The sequence below is a fragment of the Apodemus sylvaticus genome, chromosome X (assembly GCF_947179515.1).
Source record: "Apodemus sylvaticus chromosome X, mApoSyl1.1, whole genome shotgun sequence".
In the NCBI taxonomy this organism is placed as follows: domain Eukaryota; kingdom Metazoa; phylum Chordata; class Mammalia; order Rodentia; family Muridae; genus Apodemus; species Apodemus sylvaticus.
The window spans coordinates 150129651-150136023 of NC_067495.1; positions in this window are offsets into that span (position 1 = coordinate 150129651).

The following is a 6373-nucleotide window of genomic DNA, read 5'->3' on the forward strand; positions in this document are numbered from 1 at the left end:
AGTGGTTAAGAACACTTGCTGTTCTTTCAGGGAACTCTGGTTCAGTGCCCAGCATTCACAAGATATCTTACAATACCTATAACCCCAGGTTCAGGGGGTCTGATGCTCTCTTCTGGCCTTCATAGGCACTAGGCATACATTTGGTCCACATATATACGTGTAGGCAAACATACACAGAAAATGAAAATAAATTATTTTCAAGCATGCACAAATTTGAGGGAATGGCTTCTTCTTATTCCGTCTATTTTCCTCCCTAGATTTTTTTATGTGTTTTGTCACTATTTTGGAGATGTCAAAGGCAAAAGGTCAAATGATTCTTTGTCTTGTAGTTGGTCTTATTGATGGACTTGAGAGTTGAATGGAGGAGACAGGCATCTACCGGAAGTCTTAATAAAAGACTTATATGCTGGGCAGTGGTGGCGCACGCCTGTAATGCCAGCACTCTGGGAGGTAAAGGCAGGTGGATTTCTGAGTTCTAGGCCAGTCTGGTCTACAGAGTGAGTTCCAGGACAGCCAGGGCTACACAGAGAAACCCTGTCTCAAAAAACCAAAAAAAAAAAAAAAAAAAAAAAAAAAAAAAAAAGACTTATATAATAAAAGTCCTAATAAAATGAGACTAAAAGCTGAATGAAAGAAAGTGCCAGGAAGCTCTCAGAATTCCTAATCAGCTCTCCTTGTGAAAGTGAAGCACTATCTATGTGCAGAGGAGCTTGGTGTCTGGGAGAACTTCTACCGTTCCTAAGCTCCAGAACTAGCTCTCAGTTTTGCCCTGCCTGACCTTGTCCAATATTATGCTTATGACACCTCACTGCAGTGCCTCAAAACCCCAGGGAAGGAGTTTAGAAGTGGGAGGGGAAGAGGAGGTGGAATAAGATATTGAATTCTAAGTCTTGGAGTTCGTGCACCGTTGGGTGCTAATTGATGATTAGGGCTAACAGAAGATCAAGTCTTGATTTAGCTTAAAGCGGATTACTACCTTAGAAAGTACCCAAACATGTGTGAGGGCATGTGAGCTCCCCAGCTCTAGTGACAGCTCCCTGGATCTCCAGCAAAAGGGTGGGTGGAAGGAGAGGGGCCTTGGAAATGGAAGTGAAGGGTGAAGGTGGAGAGAAAATGGGAGTGTAGAGTAACAAGGGCAATGGGGTGGAGAGAGAAAGAACTCCGGTGTCAGCATCCACTTTTCTGCCTCATCCCAGCATCATTTGCCATCATTGTACCAGCTGGTATCCCAGAAGCCTGGAAGATTAGATGTCACACTTATCTCTAATCTGACTATTTTAAATGACTCTATAAGGGATTGCTTATTAGGAGTTCTGGAAGCTGCCTGTCACCTTCATTCAGCTCTCAGCTTCATCCCGCAGGTCAAGGACTTTATTAGCAACAGCTAGTAGCGGATTTTGCTAGAGAACAAGGAACCATTTGATAATTTCCTTTGACATTTTAAAAGTCTACCACCCTTGCCATTTTCAAATGGACAGTTCAGTGGGACTAAACATGATTTTTTTTTTTTGGCTGAGCAGCTGTCAGTATCTCCATCTCCAGAATCTGTTCATTTTGGACAAGTTGTACCCATGAAACAACTACCCTGTCCCCTAGCTCCTGCAAATCATGCCTACCTGCTACTCGATGACAAGAGAGAGGGGGTCCAGAGTTCAAAGTCATCCTCAGCTATATAATATAGCAAGTTTGAAACCATGTCACAAAAATCCACCCCCCTGATTTCTTGCTGCTAAACTGTTTTACACAGTGGTGGCACTATCTTTATCTTGTTCATGCAGCACTTGATTCACCCTCAAGGGATTACCAGTACCCATTATGCTCCAGAATCATGCTCCAGTTGACTAGATGTCTCAGCAAATGCAGACACCACCATGGTAGAATGAAAGAATTGACTCCCACAAGTTGTCCTCTTGTCCTCCACATACATGCCATGGCATGTATCATCCCTACACACACACACACACACACACACACACACACACACACACACACAAATGTAATTTAACATTTTTAAAATATTTATTTTTATTTTATGTGTATGAGTGTTTTGCTCTCAAGTACCTGTGCACCACATGCATACAGAGCCCAAAGGGGCCAGAAGAGGGCATTAGATCCCCTAGAACTAGAGTTACTGACAAGTGACAGTCACTTTGCAAGTGCTTGGAATGGAACCTGGGTCCATAGTGGACCACATCCACCCAGTTATGATCTTGTGATCCATTTGGCTGCCAGAAAACATGCGGCACTCTGTGATCCATGCTGCTGCAGACTGCTACAGACAAGGAAGTTTCTTTTGCAGTGGTTTCAATGACTGTAGACTCATAACCGAGAATTAGAGACATTGCAGGTTTCTGTAACAACGCCTCCTACACCCCCAAAAAGAAATAATCCAGACAGGAAGCTATGAAGAGTCCTTAAAAAAATGTGATAATGATGCTGAAGTGTAATTCTTCACAGTTTTATGGCCTGTTGTGATGGCGGTAAGTGAGGAGGACTGAGTTTTCTTTAAGAAGCTGGCCACTGGGATCATGTTCCAATGAGTATATGGGGAGCACAAATTGGACTTGGTGGGTTTTTAGGGGAGGCGCAAGGGTGGAAGGGCAGACATGGGAGGAATGGGAATCAAGTGTTCTGGGTTCATTGTATGAAATTCCTAAATAATTAATAAAAATATTACATTGAGGAGAAAATACCACTGCTGGTGGGGTTGCAAATTGGTACAACCACTCTTGAAATCAGTCTGGCTGTTCCTCAGAAAACTGGGCATGTCACTTCCAAAAGATCCTGCTATACCACTCCTGGGCATATACCCAGAGGATTCCCCAGCATGTAATAAGGATATATGCTCCACTATGTTCATTTATAATAGCCAGAAGCTGGAAAGAACCCAGATGTCCCTCAACAGAAGAATGGATGCAAAAAATGTGGTATATATACACAATGGAGTACTATTTGGCCATTAGAAACAATGAATTCATGAAATTCTTAGGCAAATGGATGGAGCTGGAGAACATCATACTAAGTGAGGTAACCCAGACTCAAAAGATCAATCATGGTATGCACTCACTAATAAGTGGATATTAGCCTGGAAAACTGGAATACCCAAAACATAATCCACACATCAAATGAGGTACAAGAAGAACGGAGGAGTGGCCCCTGGTTCTGGAAAGACTCAGTGTAGCAGTATAAGGCAAAACCAGAACAGGGAAGTGGGAAGGGGTGGGTGGGAGAACAGGGAGAGGGAAGAGGGCTTATGTGACTTTCCGGGGAATTGGAGACCAGAAAAGGGGAAATCATTTGAAATGTAAATAAAAAAAAGTCTAAAAGTATTCTAGATATTGGGAAAGGAGATGAGTAGACAAAGGAGGTTGGATTTGAGCAGTGTCCATATTGAAATATTACCTACTTCCTCTAATATATAAATCAATACTCACTACTAAATATTTTTTAAAATCTTAATCAAAAGATTTATCATGAGTAACCAAAATTGAAACATTCAGAGCAGTGTTTAGGGTAACTTTCCATACATCTCTTAAATGGTTAGAACTCTGGTGCATACATTCTTGGATTCCTAGTAAATTTATCAATAACATAAATGAATACTTTTCTAAATCCTGTATCACAAATGCCATTTAACTGAAAAGATATCAATTCACCCCACTCTAGGAACTTAGAAATAAAGATTAAATGACCAAAAAAGTTATTCTCATTTCCTTCCTCGAATGTACTGGTAATAACTTATCTACTTTCTGTCTCAATGGATTTTCCTTCTCTTTATATTTGACACCATAGAATCATATCTAAGTGGCATTTTGTGTGATTTCTGTGTAGACACACACTTTTTGGGCTGCTGCTTGGCAAGACTGTGACCAGGATTAAGTTACACACAGAGCCTCTAACTTGTTTCTTACATGGGTACATCAATTAATTCCAAGAGCCATTCTTGGGGATAGGTAACTACAAAGGTTCTACCAGATTAAGGGTGGGATCAAGAATAGAATGATACGAAATGATCATGTAGTTTTTTTCTTTGAGTTTGTTTATGTAGTGGATAGCATTTATGGATTTCCTTATATTGAACCATCCCTGCATCCCTGGGATGAAGCCTACTTGATCATGGTGGATGATCGTTTTGATGTGTTCTTGGATTCGGTTGGCAAGAATTTTATTTAGTATTTTTGCATCGATATTCATAAGGGAAATTGGCCTGAAATTCTCTTTCTTAGTTGGATCTTTGTGTGGTTTTGGTATCAGCGTAATAGTGGCTTCGAAGAAGGATTTGGGTAGTGTTTCTTCTGTTTCTATTTGGTGGAATAGTTTGAAGAGTATTGGTGTTAGGTTTTCTTTGAAGGTCTGATAGAATTCTGCACTGAAACCATCTGGTCCTGTGCTTTTTTTTGGTCGGAAGGCTATCTATGACCCCTTCTATTTCTTTAGGGGTTATGGGTCTGTTTAGATGATCTATTTGATCCTGGTTTAATTTTGGTAATTGGTATCTGTCTAAGAAAATGTCCATTTCCTCCAGATTCTCCAGTTGTGTTGAGTATAGGCTTTTGTAGTAGGATCTGATGATTTTTTGAATTTCCTCGGTTCCTGTTGTAATATCTCCGTTTTCATTTCTAATTTTGTTAATTTGGATACTGTCTCTGTGCCCTTTGGTTAGTCTGGCTAAGGGTTTATCTATCTTGTTGATTTTTTTCAAAGAACCAGCTTTTGGTTTTGTTGATTCTTTGTCTGGTTCTCTTGGTTTCTACTTGATCATTTCATTAGATGCTGAAAAAGCATTTGACAAAATTCAGCATCCTTTCATGCTAAAAGTCTTGGAAAGGACAGGAATTCAAGGCCCATATCTAAACATAGTAAAAGCAATATACAGCAAACCAGTAGCCAGCATCAAACTAAATGGAGAGAAACTTGAAGCAATCCCACTAAAATCAGGGACTAGACAAGGCTGCTCTCTCTCTCCATATCTTTTCAATATAGTTCTTGAAGTCCTAGCTAGAGCAATTAGACAACAGAAGGAAGTCAAATGGATACAAATTGGAAAGGAAGAAGTCAAACTATCACTATTTGCAGATGATATGATAGTATACTTAAGTGACCCTAAAAACTCTACTAGAGAATTCCTACAGCTGATAAACAACTTCAGCAAAGTGGCTGGCTACAAAATCAATGCAAGCAAAGGAGCCTTTATATACTCAAAGGACAAGCAGACTGAGAAAGAACTTAGGGAAATGACTCCCTTCACAATTGCTACAAACAGCATAAAGTATCTTGGGGTGACTCTAACCAAACAAGTGAAAGACCTATATGACAAGAACGTCAGATCTCTGAAGAAGGAAATTGAAGAAGATCTCAGAAAATAGAAAAATCTTCCATGCTTGTGGATTGGCAGGATTAATATAGTTAAAATGGCCATCTTGCCAAAGGCAATCTACAGATTCAATGCTATCCCCATAAAAATGCCAACCCAGTTCTTCATAGAGCTAGAAAGAGCAATTCTCAAATTCATCTGGAATAACAAAAAAAACCAGGATAGCTAAAACTATTCTCAACAGTAAAAGAACTTCAGGGGGATTCAGTATTCCAGACTTTAAACTTTACTACAGAGCAATAGTGATAAAAACTGCATGGTATTGGTACAATGTCAGGCAAGCGGATCAATGGAATAGGATTGAAGACCCAGAAATGAACCAACACACCTATGGTCACTTGATCTTCGACAAAGGAGCTGAAAGCATCCAGTGGAAAAAAGATAGTCTTTTCAACAAATGGTGCTGGTTCAATTGGAGGTCAGCATGCAGAAGAATGTGAATCGATCCATTCTTATCTCCTTGTACTAAGCTCAACTCCAAATGGATCAAGGACCTCCACATAAACCCTGACACACTGAAACTAATAGAAAACAAACTGGGGAAGACCCTTGAGGACATGGGCACAGGGGAAAAATTCCTGAATAGAACACCAATAGCTTATGCTCTAAGATCAAGAATTGACAAATGGGACCTTATAAAATTACAAAGTTTTTGTAAGGCAAAGGACACTGTCAAAAGGACAAAACATCAACCAACAAATTGGGAAAGGATCTTCACCAACCCTAAATCTGACAGAGGGCTAATATCTAATATATACAAAGAACTCAAGAAGGTAGAACCCAGAGAACCAAATAACCCCATTAAAAAGTGGGGTACGGAGCTAAACAAAGAATTTTCACATGGAGAACTTCAGAGAGCTGCGAAACACCTTAAGAAATGTTCAACATCATTAATCATTAGGGAAATGCAAATCAAAACAACTCTGAGATTTCACCTCACACCAGTCAGAATGGCTAAGGTCAAAAACTCAGGAGACAGCAGGTGTTGGTGAGGATGTG